This window comes from Stenella coeruleoalba (genome assembly GCF_951394435.1).
Source record: "Stenella coeruleoalba genome assembly, chromosome: 16".
In the NCBI taxonomy this organism is placed as follows: Eukaryota; Metazoa; Chordata; class Mammalia; order Artiodactyla; family Delphinidae; genus Stenella; species Stenella coeruleoalba.
The window spans coordinates 20,333,452-20,358,642 of NC_137162.1; the positions used below are offsets into that span (position 1 = coordinate 20,333,452).

Here is a 25,191-nt window from a genome sequence, read left to right on the forward strand (position 1 = left end):
ATTTTTGCTGTGTTATCTACTAGCTCATGATCTGAGAGATAGCAAGATGTAAAAATAGAAGTGAAGGGCTACATCTTTTGGAATAAAGAAACCCTAGAGAGAAAGCAAGTGATTTAAAGAGAACCAACACTGGAAAATCACAAAGGCACACTGGGGCTAGAGATTTATGGATTTAGAACAAGAGAGCAATGAATATGTGAGTGGTTTTATGTTTTGAACTCTTCGAGATGCACATGTAATAAATTTCCAACCTCTTTTTGGTGTCATGCAAATCCAAGGGCTTCTTGACAGAGCGGACAAAAAAGTGATAGGAAAGAAACAAAGAGAGCAAAAGAGGATAAGTGATGCTGGACACATTTTTATGCACAAGAGGATGACTTTTCCTGGGTAATGTTGATTACCAGATAGAGACGACTTGATGTCATAATAACGTCGCAGAGCCTCAGAAGCTAGTAACCATGGGACATCCTGATGATAGTGATTGAAATCTGGTAAGTTGTGTTTCACATTGCCTTTCAGACACAACTTATCCCAGGCTACATGGACATGTTAATGTTCACAAGGGACATGATTATTGGAATAGTTTGTGGACTGTCATGTGTGGAGAGAGTGGGCTGGCTTAACTCATATCTAAAAGCCCTGTCCAATGATTTTTATAATTAGGTATTATTATGGCAATATATTTTAAAAATATAGTATTTTCTCAATATAATTAATATATACAGCCCTCTCCAAGTGAAATCAGAGGAGTTTTTATGCAGAGACACTTTTATAGATCCTGTAAGTCACACCATCATATAGGTAGTAAATGTTTATATTTTTATAGAAATATTGATCGATATACTGCCATCATTTTTATATTCACAGTCCCTTCTTATTCCATCATCCTCCAAACAAATTTCTTATTTCTTTCCCTCGATGGTATGATTTTTGCTCCTTTGGCCATTTGAAAAGACTGTTTAATTTTTTTTCAGTGTTATCAAATAGATCAATACTCCTAGGCTGGTGACTGAAGTTTCTTTGTATTGTTCAGTCTTACACTTTTTGTGTGGTGAGGAATTTTAAAACACTTTTATTTTCTGAATGGGCTTTTTTCATGGGGATCACAGAGTAACAGAAATAAAGAAAGATGAATTAGAACGCAAATGCATATGCCCATTGGATGGAGGTGTGAGATGAAGAGCTCCAGGAACATCAGGAGGCTGGTTACGAGCCAGAGAGAGAGTCTCAGGTGGAGACCGCATTAGTCAAACAGCACAACCACTGCGCCACCAGGGAAGCCCAAGACCTTAATTCTTATGATGTATATCTAAGAGATTACTATTATTGAGCTAACTTCTTAGAGTTGGAGCGCCTCAGTGCCTTTTGGCCTGTACAGGGTGAAGACTTTCTGCAGGGAGCAGACAGCAATGTTTCAGTCTTTGAGAGCCTCTGCTTGCCATCAGCTGTGAGTGCCCACACAATAAACCGAGCATCCTCCACGTGGACCCTGGCTTTGAAATTTAGAGCTGTGTGCAATAGTGAGAGAGCTAGGGATTTTTAAAAATCGGCAGTTTTGAAACAGGGAGAAAAACGTTCATAAAGATAACTCTATTAAAGACATCAAAATGTCTCTTGTTTAAGGTTGAAAAACTTACAGCATGCCAGAACACTATAATATTACAAATGACTGTCGGTAGTCATCCTTTTTCTTTTTTTGTCATGTTTATGCCTGGGGATAAAATATTTGATCATTTTTCTTTTAATGGTCTTAAATAAATGGACAAGCTTTGAGAGGCACGATACCTGCAGATGTAAAATTTAAAAAAGAGAGAGAGGTAAGTTTAGGGTCTAGAGATTTTTTTTCTTTTTTCCCATGCATACTACATCATCTAAGTCAATCTGGCAGGAAAGAGATTTATCGTTGGGGATGGAAATCTGTCAAGAAGGTAATTATGCCCATGAATCCATCTTAGAGGAAGAAAGGCACAAAGGAGGAGAAGTTTCCAAAGGGAAGCCCCTCTTCAGGGTGCATACTTGTGAGTCAGGAGAGTTTTGGGGTCAGGTTTATCCAGTACACACTTAATTGGGCTGACAGAGATACCTTCTTCAGAGATAATCGGGTGTAAATCTTCGGGTGGTGGGAGAAGGATTATGGATCGTGTTTGCTATTCTCTTTTCCTTTTCTGAGATTCTTATCATCGATCACCTCCAATAACTAGATCATTGAGTCTCAGAATCTCCAGGTGATTCTGATGCATGGTCTTTGAACCATATTTTGAGGACACTGAAATCAAATCACATCATTTTGATCCCCCCCCCACTTCCTCCTTAATCTCAGAGCAGCAGTTAGAATTTAATTTGCCTATCTAGGAAAACTCTATGCTCAGCAGAGTGGCTTCTGCTAGGTGGCTTGGAGAGGTGCCACTTTCCTTCACAGAGGGAATGATTTGGGACTGTCACTAAGTCTGTTATTAGAGTTTGGAAACCGTATTTGGGGAAGTCTCTGTAACCCCAAGAGTATAGGTAGAGACAAGGTCCTCTGTCCCTGTGGGGCACAGGAGAAAGGAGCTGAGGGAGCAAATGGCAGGGGGCCTAGAACCAGAGCTCAGAAAGGCCAATTGCAGCGTAGTATCAATTATTATTGGGCTCTCATTAGCGCTGCACAGCTTTGGATAAGCCCAAGAGCTGTTTGAAAGAGACTGCTCTTCCATGTATTTCTAGGTCTTACAATTTTTTTTTTTTTTTTTTTTTTTTTTTTTTTTGCGATGCGTGGGCCTCTCACTGTTGTGGCCTCTCCCGTTGCGGAGCACAGGCTCCGGACGCGCAGCCTCAGTGGCTGCTCCGCGGCATGTGGGATCTTCCCAGACCGGGGCACGAACCCATGTTCCCTGCATCAACAGGTGGACTCTCAACCACTGCGCTACCAGGGAAGCCCCCAACCTATTGTCTTTAACGTGTCTCTTTCTGCCTATTTCATTTAAGGTATGGTGGAAAAAGCATTTGATACAGGTGCTGGATCTGGCTCTGCTAATTACCAGCTAAGACCTCAGGTAATTTATTTTCCTTCTTAACCTCAGTTTCTTTGTTTGTAAAATGGACATAATAGTGCCAGCCTGACCTTTCTGTGTGTTACTCAAAAGAATTTTAGGTCATACTGTATAGCACAGGGAACTCTGCTCAATGTTATGTGGCAGTGTGGATGGGAGGGGAGTCTGGGAGAGAATGGATACATGTATATGTATGGCCGAGTTGCTTTGCTGTGCCCCTGAAACTATCACAACATTTGTTAATTGGCTGTACTCCAATATAAAATAAAAAATTAAGAAAAGGGAATAAGGAGAAATAAAAGCTGGACAAGTGAATGAAATAGGACAGGGGCATGTTACTCACACACACACACACACACACACACACACACAAAAGAATCTTAGGTCCATGTCAAATACGTGGCAATGATTTTGGACCAGTGAACTCTTGGTGCTCCTATGCATGTAATGGGATGGTCATTCAACAAAGAACCCAGGTTTTCTGACACAAGTTCCCTGGACTCTATTAAACTTGCACTGGTAGATTGATATACGGGTACATTAACACACACCAGGTGTGTGGGCTTTAGATTCAGACAATCCTGGTTCTTAGCACAATTGCCATATGGCCTTGAACAAATAATTTTACCACTGTGAGCCTCAGTTTCTTCACCTGTAAGAGGGTAATGTAGAATAATGATATCACTCCCCAAAGCTGTTAGGAAATTTTAGATAGGATAGAACAATGAACACCATGCTTGACACATAGCATGTACCCCAAACTGTAGTTATTATACCAGTACTGCTATCACTAGGACAATTTCTGAACTAAAATTGTTACAAAAAAGCCTTTGCGTAGAACACTCAGGTGATGCCAATCTTTCAGGCAGTTCCTGATCCTTCTCTGCTTTAGTTTCTTCCCAGGCTCTGGGATTAAATATAGTCACCAAAGTCCAGATAAGATTTCCCCCAGGGGGCACTTTCTCTGCAGTGAGTCAGACTGAGCACAGGTGATTGTGGTGGCATTGGATGGAAGCCTGATGAGTAAGCATGAATCTGATCACAGAATAACTTAGAAAGCCTGACCAACAGAGTTATAGCCTGGCTGAGCTCTGCCAGAACATGGCCCATCTCTTTTTCTTCAAACAATAGCTTATCATAAATGATAAAATTAAAGAACACCTCCAAAATCTGCCACTTTAACAAAGTGGCATGTGGTATCTGAACTGGCTAATGGTGTCAAGGCCTCTCATTTGGGGCAAGCTAATTTCTTCTGAGCATAAAAGACCATTCAAAATGAAAAGAACATCTTTTCCTACCTGGTTCATGCAGAAAATGGTACCACAATTAATCAAAGCAGTCAGATGATGACATTTTAAGTGCTAACCTGCTCAGAAAAGATTCCCAGGGAAGCCTCTGCAAAAAGAAATACAGGCGGCTATCAAAGCTTGTGTCTCGACTCCTTGTTGGAAACCACATCTTTCTACTCTCTTCAGACTGAATGTCTGGTTAAGCGTGAACAGGGAAGGGTGGAGTTGTTTACCTGCAGCTGACAGACCTGGGGAGAGGTAAAGTATTATTTATTTAAGAAACCTGGGACAAGACCTGGGATTGGAAGGCTTTATATGTCATCTCCGATGGGATGGAGATTTCTTGTTGGCCAGTTCTCCTGACGAATACAATTTTGGGAATCACTTAAAGAAATGGATTTTAGATCACTGAGAAACCGTTAGAAATTGTACCCAGTACACTCAGTATCTCCCTTAGATTTTTCTTTGCATTAAATCAAAAGAAAATTTCTTCTATAAATATATTATTACTCTTGAAACTACTATGCGGCTAGACTCTTAATTTAGTGATTTATAGTAATAGTACCAGTAACAATAAATAATTAATAAGATTTTATGTATCAGTGTTCATTGTTTTGTTAGTTCCCCACAAGCAGACCTCTAAGTTGGTGTTGTGTTGTTTTTTTTTTTTTTGCGGTACGCGCGGGCCTTTCACTGCTGCGGCCTCTCCCGTTGCAGAGCACAGGCTCCAGACGCGCAGGCTCAGCGGCCATGGCTCACGGGCCCAGCCGCTACGCGGCATGTGGGATCTTCCCAGACCGGGGCACGAACCCGTGTCCCCTGCATCGGCAGGCGGACTCTCAACCACTGCGCCACCATGGAAGCCCGGTGTTGTGTTTTAATAGTGTGGTCTACAGACCTACTGCAATAGGTTCTGCAGATTGGAGATGGGACAGGGTAGTGCATGCATGTTTTAAATACAGATCATGGGTCTCTCTCAGAATCCACTGTGTTTGGACTGGGAAGCCACATTTTTAGCAACCTTTACAAATGATTGTTGTGGGCCACTTGTGATGACAGAGTATTGCTGATGATTCTGTCCCTGGAAAGAGCTCATTTGGTATAGGTCCTGGCTTTTCTCCACCATTTTACTGACTGCAGCCAAGAGAGGTGGAGTAATATTTCTGATTGGCAAATTTGTAAAGAATAATCTGGGCTTGATTGGCTTAGCTCGATTATCTTATCTCTAGAGAGGTAACTGCCTGCTGAAAGGAGCCTCTTTACTCCTTCCTGCCATGTGGGCAGGTAACTACCCCACCTCGTTCACTCCGGTTAGAGAAACAACTTTTTTTTGAAACAGACTCTTGTTTTTATTTTTGTTTTCTTTTTCAATGATAAAGTACAAGCTGACATATTTTTTGCTTTCCTCTGTCCATTCTTCCTACCTACCTATTCTTTCTGCCTACTCCCTATCAAATCTTCCGAACTTCTCAAGGTCAATTTTTATTTTTCTAGCAGATATAAATATGTGTGGTAAGCATGAAGAATGCTTGCTTTTGCTACTAAACCTTACTTTCCAACGAATATTAATTCGTTTATTCCCATGAAGGATGTGGCCATGTGCATCAACCTCCAGGCGACTCATTAAAACTCTCCTGCCAATCACTCTTTTCTTTGCCCACTTCCTTTTGGCCAGTCATTCATTCTTTCCTTCACTCAGCTACCAACATCTGTTACTTGCAACTTGATTGAAAGGTAATTTCATTCTGCCATAAATAAGTAGTTGTTTGCATTGTTTTCTACTCTTACTCAATTGTAAGCTCCTTAAGGAAGAGGCAACATGTTATTTTCTATTTTGTACAACTCTAGATTCTATCACGATGCTAAGCACAGAATGCGTGCTAGATAAATGTTTATGTTAAACTGAACTGCATTGAAATTATTTTTTAATTATGTAGGTAATACCTACTGTTGTAAAAAATAGGAAAAATTTGAAGTAGGTAAATGAAAAGAATTTGTAATACATCCACCAAAAGCCACCAGTTTTAATCTTTAAAAAAATATCTTTATTAACCTAACTTACAGTAAAAGAATATGCAATAACTTACGTACAGTAAAAAGATTATGTGCAGAGTTCAATAAATGTATACAGTTTTGCAACAATCACCGCAATTCAGTTTTAGGACATATCCATCATCCCCAAAAGTTCCTTTCTACTTATTTGAATCATATTGCAATAAATACATTTAAGATACATAGCTGGCTATCAAATTCTATGTAGAATTTTACACTTAAAGAAATAAAAATAAATAATTTCATTAAGATAATGACTATATTTTGGCTGGTAAAAAAATTCTAATATAAAGTATTTCCTCCATGGAATTAGGAACATTAGATGTAAACATTTGAATCTCTGTTTTACAACCTACTAATGATGTGCTCCAAATTACCATATGGATTCTAATTTTATTTCAATATAAACTATAATCTTGGAAACATATTTGTGTATTATTCTGAAGTAAAAACAATCTTTAATACTGATTACCATAGTCAGCATAACTGAATTTTGACTTATTACATATCATGTGATTGTTTTACAAACATTTTCCAACTTTTCCCCAAATAGCATGAGTGATTATTGTCACCTTTAAGTAATTACTTATGGTAATTAAGTCATGGTTTTTGTGCTTATATAAGCTTTTGTAAATTTGAAGGGTGATTTCAGAGAATGTGGCTGTGTATTGGGAATGGGGCTGGTATGTACAGTTTTGAGTAGTTTGTGTGATCCTTCTGGAGAGATGCTTGGGACTGAGATCAGTCTGTGTTGATCAGCCAAGCTCTACATATAGGGCTGCATCTACCCAGGACCCTCCTCTAAATCAGGGAAAGGCATGCTCTCCTCACCAAGCCACGTATAGGGCACTTTTGCCTAGTTAGTTCAAAGCCTCCCTGTAGGCCAGCTGGGGCTTTGATTGGGGTCTTAGAAGAACTGGAGTCTTTGCTTGCTCTTTAAATACTGCTTTCTGGAAGCAGCAACGCTCAACTGTGGAGACTAGCTTGTAGAGGAGGCCAGGCAAACAGAGCCGTCAGTTTGGGGAGGTTGGAAGGATTTAAACTCCGTAGTCAAAATTCTTCACAATTGACCTGTCCATCCTTATATCTCACTGCCATTCTTCTGGGTTCTTCCCTCCTGTCACCCCACACCTACTGCCATCTTCATGCTGAGTTTTCTCACTCTACTTCCATCATCTTCTCTTCTGTCCATACAAATACTCCTCATCCTTTAAGGTTTGGCTCATCATATTCTTATGATTGGAACCTTCTCTTATCACTCCAATTCTTAACTATCCCTTGTGTATTATTTTGCTAATTAATTATCCTGCCTTTCCCTTCTTTGAACACACAGGACTTTTTGTCACTATGTGATATGGTAGCTAAGTGCTCATGCTGAGGTTGACTGGGTTTGAAACCTCACTGTTACTTAAGCAACAGAGAGGTCTTCTAATATTTCTGAATCACTCTGTGCCTCAGTTTTCTTGTGTGCAAAATAGAAATAATAATAATAATGCCTACCTCTTTGGGTTATTATGAAGCTCAACCAGATGATACTGTTTTTGGAGAAGTTCCTAGCAAGTGGTTATTTTTATCTTTTACGTGAATTACTTTGTTTTGCCAAATGTATTACAAACTCTTTGAGAGCAGCAATTGTATCTTATATTTTGTTGTTTTCTCAGAGGCAGAAACTAAATGAGTGTTGTTTCTCTTTCCAGACAAGGGAAAGTAAGTTCAGAAAGATTGTGACTCACTAGGGACATTAGTATACAGGTCTGCTTGTTCTCAGCTTTGTGCTCCTTCAACTTTTACTATTTTGTCTGACATCAATGATATTTTTCATAATACAATAGTAATGATATTGATTGACATATTAAAGATGTCTTCAAAGTGTGTTATGTGCAATATCTTCAGAAATTTGTGCAAATATGCCTTCTCTTTATGGTTATACATAAATGAGAGGTCATGCATTTCATATCATGACAGATATTTTTCTTCCCTTTTCCCCCAGGCATCCTCTCCCATCCCATGAAATACGTTTCAGTGCCATGTGTTCTTACTTTAAATAAGATACAGGAGGGAGTATTTAATCAAAACAATTCTAAGCGGCTACAAACATAACCTCAACCTCATTTCACCCATATTGTTAGAAGAGTTAATTGGACCTGCAGAGCCACCAGCTAAATACATTGGTTTATGCAAACAGTGAATCTAATTTCCTCCAAAATCATCCTTCTGCAGGAGCAGTTGAAGGAGAGAAGATTCTGGTTGGAAATTCAAAAGACCAATTTGGTGTCAATTATCTGCTCTTGCTAGATAAACTTGAAAAAAAGTCATTGCTCTACTTAAGTGAAAAAATATAATAAATATGTACACACACATAATTCTTTTCAAATTGGAAGAACAAAAACAAAAGAAATAATAAATTTTACCTTGCATTTGAGCTCAACCAATATTAACATGGATGGACTCCCTCCCCCTCTGCCTTTTCCCCCTGCTCCTTCATAAATATAGTCTTTAAGAGTTTAGAGAATTAATCCAGAAGTGAAAAGATTTTTCTTTTTTCCTTTCTTTCTCTCCTTTGTAATTTTTGCCATATGAGAATACATGTCTCTCAGGAATAAAACAAAAACAAAGTCAAGTCATACTTATTTAGACTTCACTGATTTAGAATTTGTACAGTTCAGACGAGTTACCTGATCTACCTTTGGCAAGTCGGCAAACATTTTAAGACTCATTTTTGTTTTTTTTTTTTTAACCCCATGAAGTCATGGTAAAAAGTAATGTAAATGTTGCGTGAGAATGTGCTGCTAAACTGATAAGTATTGCACAAATGTGAGAAAAAATGTGGGAAATTAAATTTCAGAAACAATAATTTAGACAAGTATGAAAGGGGAAATTTGTCTTACTCTTTAATAAAAGGCTGTTTTCAGCCAGTCTGGGAGCATTGTTCACAACCTAACAATATATATGCTAATATACAATTTTCATAATGAGTTCACTAAATAAGGTGCTCTCTGTGGCATATTTTCCTTTAATATTTAGTTCATCAGATTCCAGTTATTGTGTCTTTCAAATATGCCTCATAATTTTTACTTCCCATAATGTCTAAATGATGGCATTTAGTTATGCAAATTCGTGAGCCCTGCTTGTCACTTTCGTCGCCTTAGTTAACAAGTTTCAGATTTTTGAATCTGGGAAGAATTATAAACTTCCATTGCCTTATAGACAGAATGTTCCTTTCTGTATATCTTCTGAACTTCCTTTTTATTTGGGGTTTCTTTAAGCAGAGAAAAACAAAGGTGGGGTAATTGTGTCCTCACTCCTAGCTCTTTATTGGTATAGAATTTTATAGGGTACCGAGTACTACCACATATTTTACAAATGCTTGAGATCTTTCCTTTGCATATCATTTGGTGGCTTGAGAGTTTTTCTTGGTGTATTATCTAGTACATGTCTCAGGAAAGAAACTCACCCTGCCTCTCGTCTGATATGCCTGCTGTGGCGCTATCGGTGTGCTTTGTGTAAGTAATGCTAAATCCCATCTTCCCAAGGTCTGTACCCAATACTGAGTGCAGGAAAAAAATTGTTAATTTTTTTTGCTTAAGTACTTGTAGGATGACACTTTTTTGACTATACATTTTCAGGAGGCACATTCAATTCAATATAAATGATATAGGGCCTTCCCTTTTTTATGTAATTTTAATAGGTGTTACTGTTATATTTGACTATCAGTTTGCTTTCCTTTGGGAAAAGGCATTTCTTTCCTTCTGAAAGGCTTTCTTTCCCCATACCCACAGCTGGCCACTTCATATATATGCCTTCTAAATAGTTATCTTTTTTTCATATGATCCTGCCCTCTGACCACATTTGATTTGTCCAGGAGTAGCAACATGGCTTTCTGACCCAGGCTGGACCAATAAGTCTCCTGCCCAGGAATTTGGACACAGAAACAGGAAGAATGTCAGACTTTGAAATTATTCAGGGTATCTTGGGATGCTTACCAAGATAACATACCTTTGAATCAAGTGTTTTGATTCTCAGGAAATGGTTCTTGATCACTTCTGTTCATGATAGCTTCTGTAATAACCCACATACGTGCGAACTCTTGTGAGGCATGGGGGTAAATGGGAAGGGGTAAAAATTGTTTACAGGGATAAAATAATACTGGGCAAGAAGGGAAAGTGGCTGGTTTACACTTTGCCTTGTGATTTGAACAGGAATTTCTAAAAGAGCATTTAAAAAGTAGAGTACAAAAAGAAAACTAAACCAATGTTATTTATGAATATTGATGCAAAAGTACTAAATAAAATATTAGCAAACAGAATCTTATAGCACAGTAAGAAAATAACAAACCATGATCAGCAGAGATTTATTCAATGAATGCATGATTTGCTCAATATTAGAATTAGTATTAATAAAATACCCCTTATAAGTAGATCTAAGGAAAAAAAATCATGTGATTGTCTCCCTGAAAAAAACCTCCAATAGTACACAATACCCTTTTCTGATTAAAAAACTTTAATGGATACTTTCTTAATGTGATAAAAAGTATATATATTTAGTACAAAAGCCAGCATCTTACTTAAGATCTAATAGATACTAGAGGAATTTCCACTAAGATAGGAACATGGCAAAGGTGTCTGTTATCTCTATTCATCATTGTTTTAGAAGTATTAACTAATTTAATTAAACATGAAAATTCAATTAGAAGCTTAAGAAATGGCCAAGAAAGAGGAAGAAAAATTAAAGAAGAGCTAAATAAATGGAGGAGCATACCATTTTCATGAACTAAAAGATGATATTGTTGATGTCAATTCTTCCCAAATTAACCTAATGAGTCAATGCAATCCCAATTAAAATCCCAGCAGTTGTTTGCTATAAGTCAGAACTGCTTCTAAAATTATATGGAAACAAACAGGACTTTGAATAGCTAAATAATTTTTACAAAGAAGAAAACTAGAGAACCTAAACCACTTAATTTCTAGTCTTATTTTAAAGCTATAGTAATCAAGAGAGTATGTTATTGGCTTAGGTATAAACATATATAGATCCATGGAATTGAATTGGGAGTCTGGAAGTAGACCCTCCCATGTATGGCAATTTTGTTTTTTACAAAGTTGTCCAGGTAATTTATTTTGTCTTTATTTTATTGTGGTAAGATCGCTTAACATGAAATCTATCCTCTTAAATGTTAAGTGTATAATACATTACTGTTGACTATATGTACAGTGTTGTACAGCAGATCTCTAAAGCTTATTCATCTTACTCAACTGAAACTTTATGTTTAGTGGTTAATAACTCTCATGCCCACCTCCCCCTAGGCCCTGGTAAACACCTTTTCATTCTCCTGGTAACTATGATTCCAGTTTCCTGGTAACCACCATTCCAGTCTTCAGGCGATTATTTTCGGCAAATTGTGCTGAAAATGTCAGTGTATAAGTGACCTCTTAGCCCCCTCATCCGTTGTGGGGATAACTCTCAAAAAATATTTTTTACTTTGGCTCCAGTGCTTTTCCATGGAGTTAACCACCAGTTACACATGGTGGGAACTTGCTTGAAGAGTCATCCTTTATCAGCCTCCTTCCTTTCCCTACCTCATTTTCCTGCCTCTCTCTTTGTGTTTTCTGCGGTCACCCCAAAACAACTATGTTCACTAGTTCATTCTCTTTTCAGGGTCTGTTTCTGGGGGAGCCTGTAGCTTCTAAGATGGAAGAGCATGTACAGGGCCTGGAAGAAGCGAGGAGCTGCCTCTCACTGGGAAGGTAAGTTCTCCAAGTGGTGAGGGTTAAAACTGCTTTTGGATTATTTTCCATTATAGGTTATTACAAGATATCGAATATTGTTCCTTGTATTATACAGTAAATCCTTGTTGCTTATCTATTTTATATATAGTAGTGTATATCTATTAATCCCATACTCCTAATTTATCCCTCCTGCCCTTCTCCCTTTCCCCTTTGGTAATCATTAAAGTTTGATTGCAAATCAGCTATACTTCAATTTAAAAAAACCCTTCTTTTGGAAATGCCTTAGGAAGACGCCCCGGTGGAGGCCAACGTGCCTTCTCTAATTCATCACAGCCAGATTTTCTTCTTGGGTTGGAATTGATGGCTTTATTTGTTTTAGAGTCCACTAACATGGCTTAATTTTAGGAACTGTGTTGTCTGAAAAAATTAAATCTTCGAACACTGATCCAGAGTTACATCTTCGGTGCTCCTACTGCGAGGACGGGAATAGCACTGCCAGGTGCCTTCTCTTGCTCCCTCCAGGACACATGACCACTGAGCAGAATAGCAGGGAACAGTCCTTTCACTGTTTGAATAGTTATCTGGTCTCTTCTCTTTCTCTGTCTCCCCTGCCCCTGCCTCTGCCCCTTTCTCACCATACCCAAATTTCTCAAAAGAGTGCGGTTTGAGAATGAGGATCAGATTAACTCATACTCTATGTATAAGGGTTAACAATCACACTGATGGCACTTGTATTTAGACATTATGACTTATTTGCCACCTAATCAAGCTACTTAAACTCTAAGCTTCAGTTTACTCATATGTCACAAGGGAATCATGTTAAGTGAACATCTCATATGTTTATTATAAGAATTAAGTAACAAATGTCAACTAATTAGCAAGTGCCCTAGCATTTATTTAACACCTGATAAAGGCTAACCACTAATATTTTCTCATGATTGGTGCCCTAGCACCCTTTCCCTGGACTTTTCTCCAGTATTTTCTCTTCTTTCTTACATCACCATAGATATTTAATTTGATTACTCACTTTGGCTACCAACACCTGAAAGTTGGCAGTCTGTGTAATGAGTAATTTTCTTTCATTTAGCTTGGATTGTTGGCAGAGTATTTCATTAACTTTTGCTCCAGTGTCTACAGTCTGGGATTTCAAGTAAATCATTTGTAGTCTGTGCTGGGATTTATTTTCTGGGTGGACATACTTCTTTCTAAACTGGAAACTTGTGGTAAAAATAAGGCGTGTGCTAGGAGAAAGGAAAGTCTTAAAGATGGCCTGGAGGACCTTTACCTTGCCAAGAGCCTCCCTCTCTCTCAATGCATTTTGACTCAATTAATAAATCTCTCAATTAAGAGATTTACTTTTCTCTTGTCCCTAAAAAGAAATACATCTCCAGAAAGAGTGAAGGTGACATAATACAGTAGATGGGGCTTCCCTGGTGGCACAGTGGTTAAGAATCTGCCTGCCAGTGTGGGGGACATGGGTTCGAGCCCTGGTCTGTGAAGATCCCACATGCCGTGTGGGATCTCCCAACTAAGCCCGTGAGCCACAACTACTGAGCCTGTGCTCTAGAACCCGTGAGCCACAACTACTGAGCCCACGTGCTGCAACTACTGAAGCCTGCGTGCCTGGAGCCCGTGCTCCGCAACAAGAGAAGCCACCGCAGTGAGAAGCCCGTGCACCGCGACGAAGGGTAGCCCCCGCTCGCTGCAACTAAAAGAAAGCCCTGCACAGCAACGAGGCCCCAACGCAGCCAAAAATAAAATAAATAAATAAAAATTTAAAAAAAACCCAAAACAATACAGTAGATGGTAAATGTACTGACTAAGCTTGAAAGGTGTTCCAGCCACCAATGTGACAGGATACTTTGAGAACAAAGAGAAGCCCCTGCTTTGTTTGGGTGTGTAGATTATCTGAAGCATGAAAATGCTACTTGACAAAGATACAGAATAGTCAAGCTTCCTCTCCAGATTTACTTTTAAAAAATATTCTAGTTGCTGGACAATTTGACTTATTCAGCAAAGTTTGATTCAAGAGCAAATTATCCTGTTCAGTGTTAGTCTGGTGCTTGCAAAATGTTGTAGCTAAAGATGAAATTCTGTCTATAGGAAGGAATGGCATTCAGTAAATTAATGAGTTGAGGGAGATAAAAATGTATTAATGAATTAGAATCTGCTTTGACTTACGTTGTGAAAGGTAATTAATTCATCATTGTTTTGGATTACTTACAGAAACATAACCTAAGTGGACTCCTATTGTGAAGTGATAAAATGTATGGAGTTAAAGGACAAATGGGGAAAATCAACATTTTTAATATTCTACACTTAAGATTTAATTAATACAGACTATGCACTGATATCAATGGCTGGCGTTGACCGATTGTACTGTGACTGATGCATTTACTTGTAGTTTTCTCTGCTCCAGACTTGAGAGAGTCACGGGATTCTTGCTGTGACACATATTTGTGATGCATTTGTCACCATTCCTTGTGTTTGAGGATGAAGCTGTTAAGGATGTGTGTAGGTGTGTGAGTATGCTGGTGGATGTCATGCATTTTTTCCATATCATTGTCATGTGACTATCCTTTTCTGTGGTCAAAGATTTTAGGGTCTCTGGTTAAAGCTGACATTGATGCTTAGATTCATGATTGGCATATGATTGTTTAGACTTGGTAGCTTCAAACATCTTGGCCAACTCATTGCTGTGCACTCCCACACCTGTCTTCCCTCATGCTTCCATATTGGCATGTTGCATCAAGGTATTTTTAAGGTATTCTTTCTTATTTGGCTCCTGTTCACAACACAGCTGTTTGGATTTAAATGAAATGAGAGAAGAAAGCACGGCTCATACCATGGTGACTTATGTCACCCAAAAAGTGTTTCCCCTTCACTGCTTGGAAGAAGGCTAAAATCAAACTGTAGCCCACCTCTCGAGAGTGTGTGTTATAAGGATGACAATTCTTTATGGAATAAAGATGAGTATTAAGAATAAATAAATAGATAAGTTCCATGGTCCCATGAATTATATCTTCATGTCCTTTATGCCTTTTGGTCATTGCATAGCTTTTTTTTTTTTTGGCCATGCTGTGCAGCATGCGGAGTCTTAGTTCTCTGACCAGGGATCGAACCTGTGTCCCCTGCAGTGGAAGCACAGAGTCTTAACCACTGGACCACCAGGGAAGTCCCTGCATGGCTCATTGGCAACACAGCATTTGCCACATTACCCCTGACACACCACAGGTCAATAAGACACATGTGGATCTAGCAAATGGAACTCGTCTGCTTTGGAGAAATCCTCTATCTTAAGGTTGAAATTTTAATCACATACCTACCAAAGTGCTATGGATGCCCAGTAGGCTTTTTGGGAAATCTATAATGTGGTTAACAGCACACAGATGTGGCCAAGCACTGGGGAATCTGACTCCCATTTTCTTTCCTTCCCCAAATTTGAATTATGATCCTTGTTACCTCATTCTTTTTGGCCTTAAGAGAAGCTGGTCTCTCATGAGGATGTGCTTGTTTCCTAACAAAATCTCTCTGTTCTGGCATGTCTTCTGGCCTCCCTCCTAACACCTTAGCCCAGGAGGGTTCAATGCAGACTCAAGACGGGGATACATTTGATTAAGGCAATTAAATGTTAATATTGGGTATGATGCTGATCATGGACATGTATCAGATTGGGACACAGATTCTCTGTGAGGCAAACTTGACATCTGTGACACCCATGTATCTTAGTCTGTTTAGGCTGCCGTAACAAAATACCATAGACAGGTGGCTTAAACAACAGAAATTTATTTCTTACAATTATGGAAGCTGGGAAGTCCATGATAAAGGTGCCATCAGGGTAGGTTTCATCCTGGAGCCTGTTCTCTTGGCTTGTATGTGTCCAAGAGAACATTTGTGCTTATATGACCTCTTCTTGTGCACAGTGAGGAGAGTGAACAAGCTCTTGAGTCTCTTCTTATAAGGCCACCAATCTCATCATGAGGGCCCCACCTTTATGACTTCATCTGAAGCTAATTACCTCCCAAAGGCTCCATCTCCAAGTATGATCACATTTTGGGTCAGGGCTTCAACATGTGAAATTTGGAAGGACATTAACATTCAGTTCACAGCACCATTGTTTGTTTGGGAAGACTTCATGGCCAACTTCAGGGACCTACAATCTAGATTCTGCCCTGGAACTCTATGGCTTAGATAGGGCAGAGATAGATGGGGAGTGGGAGTGGGACTTGGGTTATTAAAGAAGTGACTCATGTAACATAAAAACAGTCATCCAAAACTTACTACACTCTCCTGTGAAACCCTGTTAGTCTGAAATATGGAATTCTAGAGAAAATCAGATTCCAATTAGAGAAGGTTAATAACTCTTTCTGCCTCCAAAGAACAGAGTTCTTACAAATAACTCTTTGAAAACTTCACGACCTGATAGTTGAGAGGGAGGCTAGTGAAAAGTTTAATTGCTTCATTTGTCACTCATTCCTCCCCTTCCCTTCCCTCCACTCTATCCCCATCCATCTCTTCCTCCTAATTTGTCTTTCAGTGACCCTTCCCCATCTCACTTTACCTGGAAGTCTCCTCATATTCCTCATTCTTGATTTGAATAACATGCCTTGCTTTCTAGGAAGCAATGGCTTGTTTGTGGTCTAAAAGGAAACTACTTGACGTTTCCAATTGCTGCTGCACCTTCAAGTGAAGCTTTGGCAGACTGAACATGTCCCACTAAACTCCTCTCTCAAAATTGCTTCTTCTTCCATATTTGTCATTTCAGTGGATGACATCACTTTCTCCATGGTCATTTATCCTAGAGATTTTCTTTCCAATCTCACTCTCTTTATCAGCTCCTGCATCTAACTGCTCGTGAGGTAATATCAATTTTAGATTCTAATGACTCTCTCTTCCCTTATCAGACAGCCCCCTCCTCCATTCACTGTTTAAGTCTCCCTCCCTCTATTTTTCTTGTCAGAAATAATACAATAGTGTGCTAGCTGGTCTCTCTGCTCTAGCTTTGCCAATTTTCAATCCATCTTCCACAATTTTAGTGATTTTCCTAAAATGCACATGTAATTGTGCCCCTCCTTTAAAAAGTCCCTTTAGTAGTTCTTTGACTTTCACAGGATAAAACTCAAACTCCGTAAGTTGGCATTCAGTGGTCTCTTAATGATCCAGCCAGATCAAGACTTTCCAAGCAGAAAGTCCTTCTGGCTTCAGATTGTATGCCTTCACTTGTATAATCTTTGCTTTCACTGGCTTGAGCCACTTAAATTTTCCCAAAGTATCATGTTTCACCAAGCTCTGTGCCTTTGCATGTGTTGTTCACTTGACTTGGAATACTTTTTTCTCTTTTCTTTATCCAGCAAACTCATATTCAGGCTTTAATATTTAAACTCATATTCAGGTCAAGCATCACCTCCTTTTAGAAATGTTTCTCCCTGACTACTCCCTTCCTTTTCTTCCTCCTCTTTCCATTCAAGATGAATTAACTACACCTCCTTTATGTGTTACTTATTACTTTTATAATCTGGAATTTTTTAAACAGAATTTTAATTTAATTTTTAATTGAAGTATAGTACAATATTATATTAGTTTCAGATGTACATCATAGTGATTCAGTGTTTTTACAGATTATACTCCATTAAGTTATTACAAGATAATTGGAATTTTCTTGATATTACCACAGAACTCTGAGATCATCCTTTTTTGACCTAGTTTTCCTTGGGAACTAGCTTAGTACCTGGTACATAGTTGGTGGTAAAATATGTTTACTGAGTGGATGAATAAATGAATTAATGAAGAAAAATAAAGAAAAATATCTTTTAATAAACTGTTACTGAATTGTCAAACATTTTTTGTTTTCATTTCTTATATTTACATATTTATTCAACAAAGGATTTCTCCATGAACTTGATGAACTTTATCACTTAAAGATTTAGAAGAGTCTGGAATTACTTTTTACTCTGAGGCACACAGGACATTAAAAACTAAGCACTTGCTTATAGATAAAGAAGAACAGAATCGGAGGGTCTAACACTGGTTTTAGTATTTTTCCATTGGAAATCATAGTCTCACGTATCACTGTTCAATAAGAAAAATGTGTCCTGTTTCTAGACATAAGAGGATGGAAGGATGACTGTGCAGATAAGGATCATCCACCTCTGAAATTCACTCTCCTCCACTGAGACTCTTTTCCCCCTCACTGTGAAAACAAGTTTATTATTGTTTCTATTTATATAATCAGCACATGCTCTTTGGAATAATTTCAATAATGCACAGAAGAGTAAGAAAGATCCTAAAAACGCACTTAAAATCCTTCCATCCTGAGATGATCCCAATAGTCATTTGTTGACATTTTTACACCCACTTTAGGTACGTATCCATACACATACATTGTTTGACATATATGAGATTATTTCAGGCATGTTATTTTTCTTTGGGGATATATTTTCAAAATGCATTCTTTTATAATCTTAGTTCCCTGCTTCTCTTCTGCATGTCCTTTCATCTGCATCAACCCTTCTTTCCAATCCAGATAAGCCATGGTAACCGCCTTTTGATCTAGGTCCTGTTGTAGGACAGATGGGCTGGAATGAATGAATAAATAAAGTCATATTGTTTCAAAAAGTCTCCTAGAATTTCTCCTAGTTTCTTGAGATAGATCTAATTCCTTCTTTTATTAGTTTATTCTTTAGTGATTTGTTGTGTTTTTGTTTGTTTGTTTAGATTTTGGTGGTGATTTTGGTTGACCACTTGGACCAACTCTGCCATGAATATCGTTGAAGATCTGACCATTACATTCCCAATAACTGTTGCTTCAATTTCCATTAGATGGATTTCAAGCAGAGGTATTGATGGGTGAAACAGTACATGGTTTTTTTATTTTAAAAGATAGAACAAAGTTGATCTGTTTTACTTTTCACATTTCTACGTATAACGAAAGATAACATTTTGGGGGCACCTCACCTCAACATTCTCACAAATAGTAGCTGTTTCCATTCTTTAACTTTTTGCCAGTTTGGTGGATCTAAAATGGTACCTCATAAATTTAAAATTTTGCATTTCTCTGATTATTAGGGGTGCTGGGCATATTTTCACATGTAATTGGCAAACTTGTTCTTTTATAAATTGCCTACTCATAGCTTTTGCCTTTTCCCCCTCTTTTCCTTTTCAAGAACTTGTTATTTTGAAATAATTTTAGACTTATGTAAGATATCTTGACGATTTCACTGGTTATGTTAACTTTTATCACTTGGTTAAGACAGTGTCTGCAGATTTCTTTACTGCAAAATTACTATTTTTCCCTTTGAAATTAATAAATATTTTAGAGAGAAATACTTTGAGATTACCCAGATATCCTATTTCTTCTTAAACATTTGCTCACTAATTTTAGTATTAATTGGTGGATCTTGCCTATAGTAATTATTACTGTGGTGCTCTAGTGGTGAGTTTCTATTTCCCTCATTCCTTCTACATTTACTAATTAGAGTTCTTCTGTAAGGAGTTGACACCTATTTATTTATTCCACAATTATTTATATCAGTATATACTCATGGAAATTTGTTTTCTTCTTTGGATTATAATCTTATAGTAACATTCTCTTTTTGCACAAATTATTACAGACTTGGCCATTGGGAGCTGTCGGATCTTACTCTGCCTGAAAAACTTCTTTAAATAATTATTAAAGAGTAGGTCTGCTGGCAGTAAATTCCCAAAGTCTTTGCTTGTCTGAGAAAATATTTTTCTTTACTTTTTGAAACGCATTTTTAACATTCAGTTCTCTCATCCCCCTACTCTCTCCTTTTCCCATGGCAACTACTAATCTGTTCTTTATTTCTACAATATTGTTATTTCAAGGATATTCTATACCATGTAGACTGTAAGTAATCTTTTGAGATTGCTTTATCACCCAGTAAATTTCCCTGGAAATTCATCCAGGTTGTCGTGTATGCCAAGAGTTTGTTCCTTTTTATTGCCAAGTAGTATTCCATGGTATGAATGCATCACAGATTGTTTAACCATTCACCTCGTGAAGGACATCTGTGTTGTTTCAACATTTTGGCTCTTATGAATAAAGCTTCTGTGAGCATTTGTATATAGGTTCTCGTGTGAACATAAGTTTTTCATTTCTCTGAATAAATGACCAGGAATTACAATTGCTAAGCTGAGTGGTATGAAAAACTGCCAAACTTTTCCAGAGTGGCTGTACCATTTTACATTTCCACCAGCAATGTATGAGTGGAAATGTACTTCTTTACCAGAACTTGATGGAGTTACTATTTTTTACATGAGCCATTCTACTAGATGTGTAGTAATATATCATTGTGGTTTGAATTTTCATTTCCCTAATGGCTCATGATGTAAAACATCTTTCCATGTGCTTATTTTCATCTGTGTATCTTCTGCAGTAAAATGTGTCTTCATGTTTTTTGCTTGTTTTTTTAATTGGAATTTTTGTTTTATTACTGTTGAACTTTGAGAGATTTTAATATATGCTACATACTAGTACTTGTTGAATATGTGATTTGAAAATATTTTCTCCCAATCTGTAGCTTGTCTTTCATTTTCTTAACAGGATCTTTTACCTTGCAAAAATTTTTAATTGTGATGAATTCCAATTTGTCAATCTTTCCTTTTGTGGACTGTACTTTTGGTGTCAACTCTGTAATTTTATTTTTTTTCTTTGAAGTCCCCTCTATCCCTTTTGACTTCTTTTGGATTATCTGGATATTTTTAAGAATTCCATCCTAATTAGCTATTGGTTTTAACTCTACTTTTTGTATTTTTAGTGGTTCTCTAAGGATAATACTACTGCCATGTCCTTTATTTTAACAGTCTATTTAGAATTAACATTTTAATACTGCCTATAAAATATAAAAATGTTACCACTTCCTCTTAACATACTCCTTGCCATCCTTCAATTAATAGTTGTCAAAGGTATTATATCTACATAGAATATAAACCCATAAGAAAATATTATAATTTTGTTTTAAACAGTCATATGCATTTTAAAGAAATTAAGAGTAAAAATAATCTAATAGTAACATAGATATTTATCACCTTAAATATTCTCCATTCCTTCCTGAACATCTGAGTGTCACTCTATTATCATTTTTTTCAGCTTGAAGAAATTTCTTTAACATTTCTTGTAGTATTGATCTACTGGTGACGGATTTTCTAAGTTTTATTTATGCAAAACAGTCTTTATTTTGCCTTCATTCTTTGAAGGCATATAGAGTTTTAAATTGATATTTTATTTTTTTTCCTCATTCAGTATGTTAAAGATGCACTTGCAGTGTCTTCTGGTTTCCATGATTTCTCATTTGCTCTTTTCCTTATATCGTGTCTTTTGTTTCTGACTGTCTTCAAGAATTTCTCAGTATTTTTTATTATCAACAGTTTGAATATAATTTTCCTAGGTGTGGTTTTCATCATATTTATCCTATTTGAAATTTGCTGAGCTTGTTGAATCTGTAAATTTATGTATCTTATCAAATGTGGAGAGTTCTAAAGCATTATTTCTTTAACTATTCTTTATACCCATTTTTACTTCCTCTCCTTCAGCAATTTCAGTGACAAGTATGTTAAGAACTTTTTATATTGTCTAACACTTCTCTGTTAATTTTTAAAATATTTTTTTCCTTCAGGTTGGATATTTTCTATTAAAGTATTTTTAAGTTCACTGACCTTTTCCTAAGCCCTTCAAGTTATTTTTTTCAGATATTGTACTTTTCAATCTAATATTACATTTATTCTTTTAAAATATTTTCTATTTTTATGCTGAGACAGCTTGGGTTTTCATTCACATGAGAATATTTTGCTTTACCTCATTGATCGTGGTTATTATAGTTGTTTTAGAAGTTCTTGCTGTTTATTCCAACTACTGGAATATTTTGGGATTAGACTCAATTATCTTTTCCCATGAGAATGGGTGACATTTGCCTTTCTTTTTGTGTTGGGTAATTTCAGTTTGAATCTTGAATACTGTAAGTATTATGTTTTAGAGATTCTGAATTCTGTTAATTTTATGTGAAGACTGTTGATGTTTTTATTAATGCAGGCAATGAGCTTAATTAGACTCAAACTGAAAACTCTTTTGGGTAGCATGAGCAGTGAGTAACAGCCTAGATTCTAGTTCAGGCTGATTTTAGTGGACACTGCACATGAGTAATTTAATAGGCAGCCAAACATTTTGGCAGAGTTCATATACGGTATTTGGCTTTTGCATTCTCTGGTGTTCTCCTTTCTGAGATTCACTCCATCTTTCTGGTGACCTTGGTTGCTTCAGGCAGCTTACTCTGTTTCCTCTGGCTAGAAAGATCGCAGACCTTCCTGAAGAGGTTTAGTCCCTCTATATCATGCCACAACTACAAATATTCTCATAGCAAAGTCCCATAATTGGGAAATTCATTCAATACCTGCCATTTCTTCTAAGTATTGATGCCTCTGCAAAATCCGTCTAACTTTATTCAGTTTCCAGAGCACTCAGGTAATTGCCTGTTATATTTCCCCCAGAGTTTAGAGCTGTTATCATAGGAGGGTCAGTTTGCTAGTCTTAACTTATCCATACCATTAGTGTGTTTAAATTAGGGTTACATTAATTTTGTTTAAGGAATGTGTTGATTTGCCACTTTGAGATGGTAGTAACCCAGGTTGATTTCATTGTTCCAAGTTTCTGGGCTCAAGGATAGGGAGTTATTCCTTCATGTTTATATCTTTAAAAATTTCCAGGTTGTTCAAAGGTTACCTGGAATGAAGATATGACTAATAGCTCAGACTTTGGATTCAAGCACACCGGGTTTAAATCCTTGCTCTACTAATTTCTTAACTATTGACCTTGGGGAAGTTGTTTCATTCCTGCCAACCTCAGTTTTTATCACCTATAAAACGGGGATAAATTCAGTGTCCACCTCATAGAGTTGTTGAGTGAATTATAAGGCATTAAAATTATATACGGCAGTTATATACTTAAGGAACACTTGCTTTAGTTTTAATCATTGTATCTTTACCACCCCAAATCACCTCCTATTTCATAATTTGATGCAACATGCTGTTGACTGAGAGTCCAGAGGAATAAGATACATGATAATTGGTAGTGCATGGAAGAGAAAATGTATAGCTTGTAGTTGTGGGGATGCAGTGGGAGCAGGCCCAAGTAGTACCTCTAGCACTGGGTTCCAGGCAACATGAAGATATTGGATTCAGGAATCCCAGGAGGAACAAAGATGGTGATAGAAGAAGTGAGGGTTGACAGTGAAAGGAAAATATATCCCAATTCAGTTCTGCTAAGGTCTGAAACTAGAAAGAAGGTGGCTGATGTGACTGTGTAAATGCAATGGCTGTTTTAACTGAGACAGTGGACTTCTTTCTTTGGCTATGGGGTAGCTGGGCTGTGGTCCTAAGGGAAGAGGGAAAGAGTATTCACAGAAATTTGAGTTTCAGTTCTCATCACCCTGAAGATCCACAAGCCTGACACAGAGATGCTGCCATTTCCCTAAGGTGATCTGTTCAGGAAATTCCAAAGCCAACATGTTTTTGGAGATGCCAAGAGGATTATTGACATCTGTGACAAAGCACTCTTTCCAGCAGCACTGTCTCAAGATACACCAGACAGGAAGTAGTGAAAGCCTCATCAAATTCACATTCCTTTTTACTGGACGCTGTCATCTGGGCCACCATTTTCGATCCTTTAGCATTGCTGTGGATCCCATGAGATTGTACAAGATGCTCTTCTCTGTAAATTTGCTGTTGAAATTAAGATCTCTCCTAAAGAATTTGTGTCTCCTCCCTCCCTCCTTGCAGAGTTTACAGTGCTTCATATACAAGAGGAATGGACTTGCCCTTAATAATACCTAGCATTTATTAAGCTTTTTATGGGTACCATGCGTACTACGTGTAGTACTTCTCATGCCTTATCACATTTAATTCTCATAATCCCATTCTCAAATCAGTCTGAGAATGTATTACACAAAACCCACCTTTTATAAATAATTTCCAAAATCCCAGGTCCCCAAATTCAGCTATTCTCTGCACCCATTTTGTTCCATTTTCCCAAGACAGCCTCTTAGTTCTTCTCAAATTAAAAAGGAAATTTTTTTCCTGACAGCTTTAGCACATGAACGACACAGTGAAAATTGATTATGACCCAAGTACCCCAGTGAGTAAGGAAAAAGAGGAAGCAGGAGGTTTCAAGACACTCACCCCAATTTTCATATCATAATTTTTCTCTGTGTTACATTTATTAATATGCCTCTCAAAACTGAGGGGTATATGAGAGGGAGGGAAGGAAGACAGAATAATAAGGTAGCTTGTAGACTATGCCATTCAAGGTGAAAGAAAAGAGTGTGAAGTTAGCAAGAGCTGGAACTTGGTTGGCTATCTTCATAAAGCCTTGTTAGTTCCACTTCTGAGGGTTACTCACAAGAAAAGAATCATGCCAGGAATGTTTTTCCCTCAGTGTGTGTGTGTGTGTGTGTGTGTGTGTGTGTGTGTGTGTGTGTCTTTGTTTTGTAAATGCTTAACAACTGTACGTGTACAAAATCCATTTAGCAAAATGCTACCTTGGGTTTCCAAATTTGTAACACTGAAAAGCAGGAATTAGACCTCCTGTGACTCATAAAATATACAATAAGGGGTTTTGAGTAAGATGGAAAAATAGGAAAATTTAGTGCTTTTTGCAGGGAAAATATTGCTGACATATTTAATAATAATGAAGTATAATACCTAGTTGGGGCAAAACTAAAATCCATTGTGCAGTGAAAGAATAGATCCATTTAATTTGTTTAGGTTTCTTTGTTCATTTTGTATTTCTTATTGAATCAGTTCAAGGTTATGACCAGTGTTACTAATGTCTAAATGATTGAAGGGAGTCATGGCACAGAGAACTGACTTTCCCAACCAGATTTTGGAACGTTAGGTGTTAATGCAAAAAGTGACTTTTCCCTCTTTGTTGTAAGAATTTAGTTTAATGTTCACAAGTTCAACAGCAAAATGACTTCCTTTTATAGAATCTATTTTCTTGTAGGTATGCATGAATGTAAAGGTATAGTTCTGTTTCTGGCCTTAATGTTTTAGGGTAATATATTTTGTCACATTTCGGGCCTATTC

At 37.4% G+C, this 25,191-nt stretch overlaps 1 long non-coding RNA gene across 1 annotated transcript in view; it reads left to right on the plus strand.

The window, feature by feature from the left end:
- Positions 1-250: 250 nt before the first annotated feature.
- LOC307175560 overlaps positions 251-25,191 on the plus strand; it is a 47,655-nt gene continuing 22,714 nt past the window's right edge. The window contains exons 1-4 of the long non-coding RNA XR_013824367.1: positions 251-491; positions 2,965-3,032; positions 12,026-12,114; positions 18,811-18,932. This is a non-coding gene — a long non-coding RNA (uncharacterized lncRNA). The remainder of the gene's footprint in view (positions 492-2,964; positions 3,033-12,025; positions 12,115-18,810; positions 18,933-25,191) is intronic.